Source organism: Tamandua tetradactyla, chromosome 10 (genome assembly GCF_023851605.1).
Source record: "Tamandua tetradactyla isolate mTamTet1 chromosome 10, mTamTet1.pri, whole genome shotgun sequence".
NCBI lineage: Eukaryota > Metazoa > Chordata > Mammalia > Pilosa > Myrmecophagidae > Tamandua > Tamandua tetradactyla.
In genome coordinates this window covers 80,919,301-80,933,078 of record NC_135336.1, presented here as the reverse complement: position 1 = coordinate 80,933,078, position 13,778 = coordinate 80,919,301, and the positions used below count along the sequence as shown (strand labels likewise).

Below are 13,778 nucleotides of genomic sequence, written 5' to 3'. Positions count from 1 at the left end.
TAACATACATATACATCTCTTATGTATATATAACATAAATATACATATACATTAGGGACTATATTATTTTTTTCTTTTGAACACTGCTAGTATCTAACAGTGTACCCATATATGCTTTTATATAAAACACAAAACAATCTTGATAAATTATTCCAATTTAATTTTTTAATCTTTAAGAAACATACCAATCCCTATGAAAAACACAGATTCCTGGGTAAACTTGCAGATGGAATTAATATCTCCACAAGAATCTGTTATTTACAACAAATATTCCAAGTGTATTTGTTGAGGAAATAAGTTTAGAAATCATAGGGTTATATTAGTCTCTGTTATTGATGGGCCAAAGTATCTCATTTAAACACAAAATCTGCTCAGAATTCTATTCCAGTTATAAATGCTTTTTCACCTTGTATGAGCTCCTTTCTGAGCATCATGTTTTCAAAATGTTTTGTTCTCAATGAATCATATGTGATTTCTCTTTTACTTCTGGTCCACTTATCTAAAGTGATATGTTATTTGATTTAACAAATGCCTCTAGAATCCAAGATCAGAATAATAGAATAATTAATAATATGTTTACATCCATGATTCATCTTTTCAATGTACACAAAAATGTGTCCAAGTTATCTCAGATGTACTCAAAACTTGATATTTCGGCTATTAGAGGCAAGATGAAAAACCTCGCAAAGGAATTTTCCAATTTTTTTTTCCTTTTTTTCTCAATGAAGGAAATAGTCTAAAAATTCAGAAAACATGAATGTTCAAGTTTTCTAAACAGTTCACAAAGTATCTTTTTAAAAAATATTTTTATTGTAAAACCTTAATAAGCAAACATAAAAACATTCTTTACATACAAATATTCTATACATGATGTACGATCAATGGCTCACAATATCATCACATAATTATGTATCATCATCATGATCATTTTTTGAACATTTGCATCAATACATCAAAAGAAAAAAGAAAAAAGAAAAACCTCATGCATACCATACCCCTTACCCCTTCCTCTAATTGACCACTAATATTTCAATCTACTCAATTTATTTTAACTTTTGTTCCTCTATTATTTGTTCATTTTTTATTCATATTTTTTGCACATCTGCCTATACCCTAGATAAAAGGAGCATCAAGCACGAGGTCTTCACAATCACACAATCACCTTGTAAAAGCTGTATCATTATACAATCATCTTCAAGAAACGTGGTTGCTGGAACACAACTCTACAGTTTCAGATACTTCCCTCTAGCCACTCCTGTACACCATAAACTAAAAAGGGGGTCTCTACATAATGCATAAGAATAACCTCCCGGATAACCTCTCCACTCTATTTGACATCTCTCAGCCACTGAAACTTTATTTTGTCTTCTTTCTCTCTTCCCCATCTTGGTCGAGAACCCTTGATGACAGGTTCACAAATCTTAATAAAACATAGATAGTATTGTAGGAGTAGTAGAAAGAAAATAATAAAAGAACTTTCTTTTACTTTTCTATTTCTTCACCCTTGTTTCATTACCTCTCACTCAGAAAATATAACAATGTAAATGAAATAGCAGGATTTGGGGAAAAATACCTTTACACTTAATCCAAAACTACATTTAATCCAAAATTAATGAAAATTACTACAAAGACAGTTTAAAGACATTAAATATTGTTTAACAAGATATTTCTTTTACTGATTCGCAAAATTTGACAAAAACCTTGAAATGAAAATTTAAGAGAACAATAATATGCGTCTACATAGAATAATATAGGCTTCTATGCAACATGCTTTGCTGCTGACATGTGCCAGCAGAACCCATGTAAGTAAGCTTTCATCAGTCTTGAAAAACCGCAGTTAAAGCTCTTGTGACTTCATCTGTCAAAGTGATATCTCAGTTACACAAAAACTTGCAGCTGCATCAGAAATCCATTAACCGGTGATCCTAAATAACAGAGCTAACATAATGGATGGCTGAATCTCTGCTTGGAATTGGAGTTGGCTTAAAAGGTTGACTGAGTAAGCATAGTAAACTGAATGGAACAAGAAGTAAAAAAAAAAAAAAAAAAAAATCTTAGATGAAAGAGCCAGAAAACTATGTGTGTAAAATCACTTAGCATAATAAATTAATTACAAACTAAATCTCAGAGAATAGAATTTGCTTTTGCAATATATTTGTGAAACTGTTGTTTTTTGTTTTTGTTTGTTTGTTTGTTTTTTAAATGAGTAATTCTACCAAACAGTGCAGGGCACTGGTCTCAGAGTTTTACAAATATGAACTTGGTTGAACCCCACAAAAACTCTCTGAGGTGGCCATTTTTATCATCTTCACTTTTATGCATGGAGGAACTGAGGTTCAGAGAGTTGAATAACTTTACCTAGTTTGCACAATTAGCAAGTGAAGGAGCTAAGATTGTTCCCCCAAAGATTGACCTTCTCATAGTAGTGGCATTCAAATCAATCATTAGTAAAGTTTGGTAAAAAGAATATTTCATCCGAAATAAGAGATCAAATTTGCATAGAATTTTGCCTGTAATGGTATATGTGTGTATATGTGTGTATTCAGAGAATATTTAGAAGAAAATAGTGTGTATAGGCCTTCTATAAGAATGAATTAAAATTTTAAAATCTTGAAAATACAAGGTACTGATATAATAAGTTATAATTTGGCAAAGTTTGGGGAACATTGGTAGTAAATTTGGTAGAATAATATTCTAGCACAATTGAAAATGAGAATGATAGTGGCATATTTCCAAATATATTAAAATGAACTGACCATTTAAATGAACTCATGATGCTAAATGACTTTAGAAACCATTGATTATGAATAACATCATATGAGGAATTAGCCTATGGCTTTAGGTCTCTGACCCTGGAATGAAATAGACCTAGTTTTGTATCCCACTTTATTCACTTACTGATAATTTTTTTTTTTTTTTTTGCATGGACAGTCACCGTGAATAGAACCTGGGTCTCCAGCACACTTACTGATAGTTATAGGGAAATTGTTTGCCCTTTCTTGTCCTGTCTCCTAATATCTATAATACTAATGGTATATACCTCATAGAGTGATTTTCATTATTAAATAAAATGAATATAAAATGTATAGCTTAAGTCTTGCAACATGACTAATGCTCTTTAAATAAATGTTAGTCATCACCATAATTAATAATTGCACGTTTTAATTATTAATCATTCTAATAGACAGCAAATTATGTTTACAATAAAACCATAAAGAAAATAAGTACCAATCTATATTGGTTTGATTATCTGTACAATTTGACATATGTTTGCATTCTAAATGCTTCTATATTTTGTGACCAAATACTTTTATATGCATCCAATTTTTTAAAAGATATTTTATTTTAGTCAAATCCCAGAAAAACTCTGAACCTATAACGACAAGCCCAGCCTTGATATCTGTACCCACATAAGATGTTAGCAAATGTTAAGGTGATTTAAACTGTTGGCCTCTTTCTGGTAATACAGCTTTACCACAATTTTCTAAAAGCTCTGCCTACACCTATAAATGGCTTACTCCTAAATTCTCCTTATAGTGCATAACCTTCTATAGATCATTTTAAAAGTATCATAACATAAATTACACAGCATTCCTGGACATTTAGATTGACTCCATTTTTCTCTGCAATATTTTTGAAGAAAAGCTTGTTTTCCAAAACCCATTGTGCCCAGTAAGTAGATAGCCTTTAATGAAGTAACTGGCTTACACTTTGACCTTTTAAATTGTATGTGTGTGTACACCTGTACTTGTAGATAAGCAAATGTGGTGTCTCAAATCATTACTACTGAGAATAGCAAATGCAGAATGCGTTATTGTCTAAGGATAAAGTATAGCAGTACGAGAGACTATATACAATGCTTCTGACAACTGTTAATATGTTTACAATCTTGTGAATCATTATTAATTTGGCAAATTTCATGTAAAATGCTCTTTTCTGTGCCCATGCTAGAAATGGAGACAATGCCCAAACTGATTGTTCATTGGATTAAAAATTCAAACTGAAATTTAATATCAGACAACATATGGGAATAGTTCTAATATACTGATGTATCTGAATTATAATTTATAATTATAGTAAATTAATTAATAGTATACTTAATTGTATTTTATTCAATATTTTGGTTTTTTCTCTCTCTCTGCCCATTGTAAATTGATGGCAGTATAGTCACATCAAATAATTGTGTCTTTTTTAAATTCCAGGTTAGAACAGAGGGTTACATTGGTATAGATTCCCAAGATTTGCCTTTCTGTGTATGTGTGTGTAGAGAAACAAAGGAACATTGCATTATATTTGTTCACATATAGTACTTATCCTACATTTCTGTAGTTTCTTGACAGTTTCCACTTTCATTTCTTTTTTTCATGTTTGAAAAGAAGTCGGATGCAATAGCAAGCAACCTATTGTATTTAAACACTTAATTGTATGATTAGTACTAATATTTACTAAGATAATAGAACCTACACTCTTTAGAATACCAAAAAGATGCGTTAGTAATGAGGGATTGTTCAGTGTAGCTACTGAATAAAATAAGGGGCTAAAACTTATATCACATGCAATTCATAACATAATGAAGCCCGGAGGTGGATAGAAAGCACATTGGTTTTCACTGAAAGACTTTCCTGCTTCAATTTTATGCCAAGAAGTTCATCATTGAACAATCAGTGATTCCTGTGTAAATGTTTTCTGTTTCTTTCACTAATGAAATCTCCTTTCTGAGACAAATTTAATAGTGCAGCAAAATAAGTGAATTAAAAATTACTGTCCCTGTATTTATCATGTAGTTGGAAGATAACAACTTGTACTTTAACATTCCCCGCAGTTTCCTAAATTTTACAATATAACTTTACATGCACTTAAATATGTAGGTGGTGTTCTGGGAATAGAGAGAAAACAGAAAAAATAGTGAAATTGTTTGGGAAGAGAGTGAAGGGTCAGGAATACAGAAAAGGAAATAGTTGAATTTTAATGTGTATAAGTATTTCTGAAGTTGTATTGGTTGAAGAGGATATTAATAAAGGGAGAAAATTATATACAAAATAATGAATGTGCAGAAAGTGCATATTGCATATATATAATATTCAATATGGAGAAAGCAGATATTGAGTCCTGAAGGGTTTTGCATGACATGTTAAGGTAAGCTTTGCATTGTAACTATAGGCTGAGTAGAAAAATTGAAGGGACATAGTACACACGCATGAATATATGCAACTGTAAATGTATTATATAAGCATATACATATATTTGGTTCTTAATTTTAAAAGGATAAATATGATGGTGTGGTTGATGATGAAAGCTGGCTGCAGTGAGAGTTAGAATGCTGCTGAGGGGGTGCAAAGGTAGTTCAGTGGTGGATTTCTCGCCTGCCATGCTGGAAACCCAGTTTCAATTCCAGACTCATGTACTTCCCAAAAAATAAACAAACAAGCAAACAAATAATAACAACAACAAAACAAAACAAAAATTCAACAAATGGTGCTATAATAACCAGAAACTCAATGGTAAAAGAATGAAATGTGAACCCCCCCCTTGCCATATAGCATATATATATATATATATATATATATATATATAAAAAGAATGCTGTTGAAAAAGCATGGCGATGTTTAAAAGAGTGAATGTGGTGAAAAATTTGGGGCAATACTCTGAGAAATATACAGTAAGGAAGTCTATCATATTTGTCATTAATTGAATGAGAGAAAAGAGAGAAATATAGAAATATGAAGAAAATTCCCAAATATGTTGATGCATGTTCAATCTTCTGATTTCCTATGTCCTTTCATGTGGTTATCTGCTTGATAAAGTTAGTTGGGAAACAAGCTATATATTTCGTGATGATATGCTGATGATGCAAATTTGGGAATCATAAGGAATTGCTATATTAATATTTACAGTTTTTATTTCATTTAAAAACTCAGTTTTAATTACATTTGACACAATGAAGGACTCCCTTAAGGGAGTATGCAATAAGTATTTAAACATCTTCCAATCAAGGTAATTTGTGACAGAGTCAAAAGAATAATCCCAGTGAGACTTCCAGAATTTAGAGAAAGGAAAAATATGTTTTTGATTTGGTGGGTAGGGAAGACTTTGTGAAAGAGCAGCATTTGTTCTGGGCATTGACAACTGGTTGTGTTGGATGAGACTAATGTCACATGGAGAGAACAATCTTCCATGTGGTAAGAATGACAACAAGCAAAAGACTCAGAGCAGAAAAGTGAAACACTTGTGGAGGGAATATCTAGTTTGAGCCGTCAACCAAGGCTGGAAAGTAGTGACCAATGACTTCACTGAACTATTTGCCTTTGGGAAGTTTAATGATGAAGCCATTCAGGACAGATTTTATCTAAAATATATGATGCCAAGGAAGGCCCAGACCTCTTCTCACCAGCCTAGTCCAGCATTTGAGTTCTCTGATGAACAAGTTCTTCACTCTGTCCAACCGAACCATTGTCACTGAATGGACTTTTTTAAACAAAGAGCTCATGTCCTCCCCTTTACAAATGTTCACTTACTTTGTCCTAAAGAACAACCAGTCTTTCAACACCAAAGCTTTGGAAAAAAACTTACCCTGTTTTGTTTTGCTTTGTTTTTCTACTCTTATTCAAAGAATGCCAAGACATATTATCCCCTGTAAAGATACTCTCCAACTTCCAAACCAGCTGGGCTCCCAACACTCATTTGCAAATCAGTTGGATTAGTCCTTTGAAGGCTAGAGTATATTTGCCCAGGGACTCAGAGCTAACATAAGTGTCTTAATGACTGAGAGCTCACTGTGCTGATCAGTTTCCAGTGACTGCTTTATTTGTCTTCATACTACCACATGGAAGAAGCATTTTCATCCCATTTTGAAATTAAGGAAATGGAGACTTGGAAAAGTTACTTGCCCATGGTCACAAAGTTAAAAAGTCGTGGAGTTAAGTTTTGACCCTAGGTATCCTAACTCTAGAGATCACACACTGAATCACTATAGTAATGAGAACAGAGTCTTCTGCTTCCCCGGCAAACTCACAAAATATTTAACATATCTTTTATTCATTCATTCATTGGTCTATGATAGGCCAATCACCCAGAAAATGAGGAGAAAATTCTCTCTTCCCTTTTTTTACCCAAGTCCCCCTCCTCTACCCTGCTCACAGATCCAGAGCAAAATGCAATATTATTAGCATGAGAGTCTAGGCAGAGTATGGGTTGAATGCACCTCTGTCTACAGAATCTACTTCTCTTTCAAAACCCAGCATCATTTCTGCCTCCCTGACACAAGAAGAGACCTGGGCTCCAGGTGAGCATTTGCTTTCTGGTTGGAATCACATTTAAAGGGTGTCTGCAGTCCAGCCAGAAATCTCACAGACAATCAGGGAAGGTTATTGATAGTCTATAGCTATGCAGGAGTGGAGTAGCCATTGGTGACCCCAGGCCAGGAATCTGAGGCTCTTCAGCCCTACCATCCCGGGAACTGAGAATAGAAGCCCTGAGACTTCCTTGACTCATCCAAAGAGGATCTTTCCCCCTCTGAACTTGAGAATTTCTTTTCTTCATGACCGTCTTCATGACCTTGGAGAATCTCGTGAATGGATTTAATTAAAAATCTCAATATCTGTTTTTGGAACCATCATGCCAAGATTGAGTGTCTAGCTGCATAAAGTACTAATAGCAGATTCTTGAGAAGGAGGAAACTCTGAAAAGTAAGGGGTTTGGGATGCACTGAGAGATATCTACATCCCCAGTGACTGGGGTTAGCAAATGTTATGGCCGTGAATGGTACTGTCTGTGACACAGAGATGCATGTGAAGGAATAGGAAAATATCAATGAGAAGATGAAAATGATTCTGGGATAATGAGGAGTCACTACATCTAGCAAATCAGGTTATCAATGAAATTGAGGAAACAACACATGTATCAGTGAGCATTCTCCAGAGAAATAGAACCAATAGGATATATGTGTGTGTATCTGTGTATGTGTATAATAAATACATCTATGCATAATAAATACAGAATAAAAACTCAGTTTAAACAAATTGCATCAGAATCTTTATATATATTTATCAGTTTCTGGTACTTGATATTTAAATAATTATTTTGAATGGAAGAGATATATTTTTAAATATCTATCAGCCTGATTTTTCATTTCTTCTCCATGAAGATTTTCATTATAAAATTATATAAGGAGAATAATATTTCTTAGTCAAAACAATGCCACCATTTCCTAAGTAGCAATCAGAAACTATTTTTATTACTGATTTTATTACTGATTCTGATCATTTAAAAGGATTATAAGGAACTGAAAGATGGAAAGATAGTTTTTATTCTAAAATACCATGCAAAAGAACAGCAGGCTCTCATTCAAGGCACATAGCTCCTTTTACTATTGAAACAGAAATAATTCTATCTGAACCATGAATAAATTTTGATAGCTTTATGGAAATCTCATAGAACAGAAAGAAGCTTTGTGATTACTGGGCCTCAGGAATAGTGCTGAGTTTCTCCTCTCACCTTGAGAGTATCTTTTCTGATGACTTTTAGTCTAATTACCCTGCCACATTTTCTCCCTTGCTCTCTCACCTATTAATATGCATACTCTACATTGTGAAGCAATAAAAGCATTCAGTATCAATATAACAATACCAGTGAAGAATGGAATATTGTTGAGATTGATATCCACTGCTTGAACTAATCACTTTTGCCAAAAGATTGAATTTTCTCATTTGCCAAATGTGGGACATTCGGGAGCAGGAAATAAGTGCACTGGTTGAGAGGGTAACAGTGAACTGTTTCTAGAGTAGATTCCAAATGAGAAGAGATAAGCAAGGATGAAGAGACAAAAATAATAAGAATCTATATAATGCACTGAAAACATTTGTGCAGCAATGAATGAGCAGCACCAGAAAACAACACCACCAAAAATAACCTTGATGGGTGCATTGATGGAGAGGAAGTTGTAGGACATAGACCACTTCAGAGGTAGGTTAAACAGAGTCATTTTGCATTGGGCATCAATTAACTTACAGGATCAGTAAGAGGGCTGAGCATCCAGACTCTGTCTGAGCTTCCAGCAAACAATCCCCGAATCATATTATGCTGTTTCTTTTGATGTAATTAGGGAACTGCCTTTGAAATGGGAAGTTGCTAGTACAACTTTGGGAGTTACTATCTCCCAAATTACCTTTCTCTGTCACAGTCCACACCCACAGAGGTACTTCTACCTCTCCTCTTGACTGCCTCATGATGAGTGCAAGATTCACTTTATGAGCCAAAATAGAACAACATCCAATATCACTTAGAAGACACATAAAAGGAGAAGATAATGAGTGAACCAATCATATAATCTACCATTTGGGCAACTTGATTTCCTGTTAAACCAAAATAGCTTTAAATCATAATTTACAGAGTAATTTATCTTTTCTAACCTCTTTAAAAAAGACTGGTTGCCATGGCCTGCTTTTGCAGTTTGGAGATGGTAAAATGGCTTTCAGATTTTTCTTTTACACAATCTGTATTTATGGCTGAATAACTGAAAGAATTTCTCATCTTCCCTTCTGGCTAAGACTGAACAATATTAAAACCAGCATTCTAAATATAGAGTGCTATCTTCATCAATGATTTCTCTTCACTGTGAAAGCCACATAGAATAAAATGCTAATGGGCATCTTTCTTTAAAAGTAATGATCTAATGCAAGAACGACAGAATCATTTCAAAATATTTTTTATAGAACACAGCATTACAAGTATTTGAAGGATTTCCAGAAACAAGTAAAATGTAAAATACGTTTATGTGTATTTTTTTCTGCAGGGATAATGTCTAGAATATTGATGAAATTGTTTAAGTAGGCCTATTACTGCCACAAAGATTTTTTACAAATTGAAAAATAATGTACGTCTTATAAGAAATTCTTGTATATTTATAAAATCATGAAGATTAATGAGTGATCAAAGATTAATTAATGAAGAAAGTATGTTTCTTGTTCACTTTTGCAAATGAAAAATAAGAATTTAGGTTACAGAAGAGCATAAATATTGCTATAATTATTGATAAACTTAGAACCTGCTTTCATTTGAACAAAAATCATGTAAAAGTTATTTGTGAACACATTAGAAAAAGACATAATGCTGATATCCTTATTCAATTTATACTTTTAAATTAATAAAATAATGGTAATTCCGACTACTTTAGAATGGTAATGATCCAAATTTGGTATCATAGACTATTTTTAGATTCAAATTTTGCAAATCAGTAGGAATAGAATCAACATATCTTATCTAGGTAATCATCATCCTTATGGTAATACTCTGGTCATTCATTTAAAATTTAAAAGAAATTTTAAAATATTTGACTGAATTTGTATTTCTCCAGACAAAGCATTTTTGGATAGTCAGTATAAAAACTAAAATTATAATTTGTTCTTGATGGTCGTTGCACCCTCATATATTAACTTTTACTAAGTAGAGATACATAAAGCAAAAACCGTATGGACATAAATTTAATGCATAACCAAAGAAACATGTATAGAAACATATAAAGATTGAAACCAACCTGTTTTTTAATTCACCCAACAAATTGGATCTTCTTTATCCAACACTCTGAAATCCAGTTGTAGGAAAATAGCTAGATTTTTCTCTACACCAATATGTACCTTATAAAAATAGAGCAATTTCACTTTAAAAGGTGCAAATAGCTTTCTCAGTTCTACACATGTCATTTATAATATTTCAGATTACTAATATACTCAAGCAATATTTCATATTATTTCAAGTTGTAGTCCTATTTGGATAATTTCACTGATATCTCCTATTTTTAATAGAATATCTTCTATGCTAACTTGTCAGCCAACCAGACATAGCATTTCCCATGAAGTACATGATCAAAATTTTACAATCTGGCATTTAGTGGGTTGTAAATTCAGACCTAAATCTATAGTGATCAGGTGAAATGATAAAAAGCAGCAAGTTTGGAAACTGAAATAGGAAAGACAGTAAGAATTTTAATCTTTAAATGTTTTTTCATTGGTATATCTTGTAACCTTTGGTTCATCTATTTACGTTGTATTTGGAAGTATAAAAAGATAAGAAGGTACTAGGACATAGAAATTATTGCTAATAAAATGCTTGTGATTTCTAGCTATGAAACAAATAATAAAATTAACATGATTTCAATGTCATTAAATATTTTGTCTTTTTATTTAAATATTAAATATCAGAAAGAGTATTTCCTCAATAATTTATTTTAAAAATCTGAATGGTAGATAGTGTATAATTCAATGTGATTTTTGTAATTCATATTTTTATTTAATGTTGTATACAAATTTTGACGGTGTAATCCTTAATGAAAATGAAAATGGCTTTTTTGGTTGATATCCCTAAATTATGCCATTGTATTTTCTTAAAAATATTTGAAAACATGATTAACATATCCCAAGTATACTATATAGTTGCTAACTTACCAGAAATTTATGTCGTTATCATTATATATAGGACAGAAAATCATACTATGGCTGATCAGTTCATCAACACAATATGCAGTGCAATATTAATATGTAATGTCATTTAAAAAATTGATGGCATTCAAATTCTAGTAGTAAAACAAAATCTTTTAGACCTACTTAAATCAAAAGCTTCCGTATTTCTTGTGAAATTATTAGAAAGTTCATTAAACATTTTCTTTTGTATGTATAAAATACTTGAATACATATAAAATCCAGATATAAATTCACAATTCATCACTTACCTTTTTGATAGAGCAGTTATTAGGTTTTTTGGTTGATGAATATGGTGCTAAGACAGTTATAAAAGGAATCTGTAGAATCTCTGACCTGAAGGATGTACAGATTTGTGGGAAAGTAATGAAGAAATAGAAATACAGGAACTGAAAAGAATCTCGGATAATACTAGAAGTTAGATCAGAGAATATAACAAATGTTGAGTATTTTCCATGTTGCAGGTGTATTTGTGTAGTTTAACTCATTTACTCTTAAACACCTACCCTTGAAAACTACTACTGCACACTATATAAGAAATTTCCATGAGAGAAAGGAGTTATATAACGCTATGCAAATCTATGTAAACATTATCCGAGGATACCGACACAACCTATCAGTTTAATTAAACAGGTCAATTCAAGAGATTGACACATTTTTAAAGTGAACTTTTAAAATGGAAATGATCAGAATTTGGTATTCCAGAACAAAGTAGGATAGGATAGAATGATATTGTGGTTGCAGTGCAATAAGGAATTTGTAAATCTCCCTAAACCTAAAATTGATTGGGACACATGTCTTTAATTGTACATAATCTATTTATAAGAATTTTCACTATTATAGTTTGCTTTCAATGGGTTAGCTCATTTTCATTCAGTGAACAGCAATAGCAATAATGAAAGTAACAATCATTACGATACATATTCACATTGTGAGTGTCAGATATTGGCTAATATTTCCAAACTCCCTAAATGGATGATTATCACCAATATTTTATTCTTGTACTTTCTGATGTTCGAAATCTTAAACATTTTAAATGAATAAAATGAAACTTCATCCCAACCTGCCTAATCATAACATCTATGCGTCTTATTATAAACTGTTTTCTAGAGTAAGTTTCTGAAATTGTTTGAGGAAAATTAAGTTAAATAGTGATAAATAAGTATTCTATTGTTCAATATTATTTAGTGGTCACAAGGAAAAAATGAAATATTAGAGAAAAAAATCCATGTAGCAATTGAAAATGGCACAGTGAAAAGTTGACAAAACCATTCTAGCTCATATTTGAAGACTGTGAACTTTCTATGCATCTTGTGAACCTTCCATTAATATTTAATATCATTTCACAGCTAATTGTTCAACTTCCTTGAGATTAATTTTTGTATTTTTATTTTTTGTATGCTGAATAGCAAGGGTCAGATTTCATTCTTTTACCATGTGAGTATCCCACATTGTAGCACCATTTGTTGAATTTTTGTTTGTTTGTTTGCTTGGTATTTTTTTTTTTTTTTTTTTTTTTTGAGAGAAGGGGCATAGAAGTGCATGGGCTGGTAATTGAACCCGTGTCTCCCACATGGCAAGTGAGAATTCTACTGCTGAACTACCCTTGCATCCCAGAGATTTATTTTTATTGGAATAAAAAACAGTTTGTGTTTAAATGTGGGCAAATAATTCAGTTTGCGTTAGACTACATTTTTTGTTCCTAAGTAAGCAAACTTTTCAATACATCTAAGAAAAACTGTATCAACTATTTTTGGTGTATTTGAATTTACATGTCAATGAAAATCTACTTAACTCAATAGAAAAGAGCTATTTCAAAAATCAGGTTTAAACATGCAAATCAAATAGTATGTGTCCAAATTTATAAGTCATGTCAGATCATTCGTTTTATTGGTAAAGCAAATAAGAACAATCTTAAAATTAGCTATTTGTTTTAAAACATATTTGCTTTAGAAATCTTACACATATTTATCCACATACTCTTTTTTACTGAGATGTAAGTCACATGCATGTTGTGAAGTTTTCTAAATTGAAAGCTCTTACAGGCGTCACATTTATTTCTGAGTTGTAGCTGTTATTTCTAAATTCTGAGATGCCGAGCTCTTGTATATAACATGGTCATCCTCTGGAATTTGGGTATCTATATGACACCTGAGACTCAGAGCTAAAGTTCTGCAGTTATGAAAGTCAGCATTACCCCACAAAGAAACTGCTTAAAAAGCTAAGAATGAGATCAGATAGGTTTCACTCATATAACTAATTGAAAATATGAGTGAAGATTAGTGATATAAATGAGGTTTACCTGAT

The 13,778-nt window shown here is 32.0% G+C and overlaps 1 long non-coding RNA gene across 1 annotated transcript; it reads right to left on the bottom strand.

Annotated features, from left to right (window-relative positions):
- Nucleotides 1-1,738: 1,738 nt before the first annotated feature.
- Nucleotides 1,739-11,809, bottom strand: LOC143648008 (uncharacterized). The gene is made up of 3 exons (XR_013158310.1): nucleotides 11,723-11,809; nucleotides 10,532-10,631; nucleotides 1,739-2,013 (listed from the first exon to the last, which is right to left on the bottom strand). It is a non-coding gene; the product is annotated as an uncharacterized LOC143648008 (long non-coding RNA).
- Nucleotides 11,810-13,778: the final 1,969 nt, after the last annotated feature.